The following is a 2110-nucleotide window of genomic DNA, read 5'->3' as shown; positions in this document are numbered from 1 at the left end:
TCAACTCTTTTTAACAGTGTTTCTGTGTTAAATTATGAAAAAAGGAAGTAAAATCCTTATATATCAAAGATCAACATTTTAAAAGGTTCTGGGAAAGAGATTTGCCATGTAAAACCTCAAATTAATTAAGTGATCAGAGGAATAAGACTGAGAAAATAATGGGTCTGGGGAAAAGAAAACAATGGGAGAGATATAAAAAAGCATTCTAAGTATTGAAGGAAAAGAAGAACCTTTCAATAAAAAATAATCAAAGTCAATAGGAAACACTACCAGAGATTGATAGCTGCTTTTAACAAAAGTGAAAAATTTAAAGCATGAACGCATGTGAAGAGATTATTTTTTTCCAAATGCAACATCATTAGTAATCAAAAGGCGTAATGAAACAAGCACCAAAGCAGCTGAACTAATTATGACTAATTCTGATTGGGAAAATGGTTTTTTATTAGATAATTTAGAAACAAATAAGTTACCATGTACTGATAAGCAAAAGATACACCAAGGACTCCTTGCTCTGATTTTAAAAACAAAAAAGATTTCCTTTTGGAATCTGTACTTAAAGGCTTTATGCTTCACAAACACTTTCAGGAATTTACATTTGAAGGAAAACCTAACAAACTGGAACAAAATGACAAGTGTTTTGGTTTCCCTTTTTTCTTTCTGTGTATAGGAGGGAAACAATTTGATTATTTCATGTAGATAAATGTAGGACAAATGAAATAATGTAACAAATGCATGTAAATTAGCAACCTGAGACTGAGTATTTTAGAAATATATTAGCCAAAAGTTATGTAGGCATGTTTTTGTGAGCATAATAGACACTTTTTTCTTAAGTAGTTATACAGATTTATATTTGACAATATAGCTTTTGAATAAATCATCCTGAAACAAAAATAGCTATGTGTCTACTATCTTCATGTTAGGTCACAGTGAACCACAATGCCAACATTTATTTTTCATTTCTACATACATTTCATTAAGTAATGGGCAGGATGATTCTTGCAGATAAACTCTGTACATTAGATATTTAAAATTGTTCTTCTCAAACTATTTAGAGAAATGATAGGCTGGTCACATTAAATTTAAAAATATGTCCTGTAGCAAACGCTAGCTTACAGTGATTTTGGAAACTTGCTAAGGTAATCAAGAACAATTATACTACATTGTAAGCAGTTTCTAGAAGGGCCAGCAAGGATAATTTGTCTCTGAAAAATTTAAACACATTCATGCTAAAGTGTTTCATTTGTGCCTGCTTGCACACACTCTTGCCTGAATTGAAAAACAGAGGAAGGGATTGATTAATAAAAAGAAATGTGATTAAGAGTTTGAATTGAAAAACAGAGGAAGGGATTGATTAATAAAAAGAAATGTGATTATAGATGAGACATAATGAAAAGAGAGGCTCTAAAATTAAAATGGGAAAATGTCAGAGGAAAATAGTACATGTCCACACTGTACTCTTCAGTGTGGGCATGGATATATCCTGCTTTGGTTAAATCATATCATTACTATAAATTTTAATTTTAACCTCAACCACACAGTATATTTTGATTACATTTCCTTTCTTGTATTCCTTTGTATTTTTTTCTAGTATTCATAAAGACATAATTTATTTTCAGTTAGTGTTGTAAATATGCCAAGTAGGTTTTTTCCCACCCTCCTCTCCAATAGTCATAAAATTTTTCTCAACACAGTCAAACACATCAGTCTGATTCTTTTTTTTTTTTTTTGGTTGTTTGTTTTTTTCCCAGTAATAGGCATTCTAAAGTTATCCATCCTCCTGCTCTAAACAATATTAGTGGGCTGCAGGTCTGTGCCACAGATGTCTGTCTGGGGTTTTGTTTTTCTGTTATTCAAGCAAATCCCTTTGCCCTCTTTTCTATTGGATTCACTGTCTCCTGTATGTATTACCTTCCTATTTCTCAATTGTGCTTCAGTTTCATGGAGCATATTTCTGGGAACTTCTGGGGAAAGGGTACATAGGAGGAAGCTTTTAAAATGCTATATACATCTAGTATATCTTTACTTTTCCTTTACATTTAATAGGTAATTTAGCTAGTGTACAATTCTAAATTTCATCAGAATTTTAAAGACATTATATTTTAATTCTCAT

Source organism: Lipotes vexillifer, unplaced genomic scaffold (assembly GCF_000442215.2).
Source record: "Lipotes vexillifer unplaced genomic scaffold, Lipotes_vexillifer_v1.1 scaffold1108, whole genome shotgun sequence".
Lineage (NCBI taxonomy): Eukaryota > Metazoa > Chordata > Mammalia > Artiodactyla > Lipotidae > Lipotes > Lipotes vexillifer.
The sequence above is the reverse complement of the archived record's forward strand: the minus strand, read 5'-3'. Positions refer to the sequence as shown.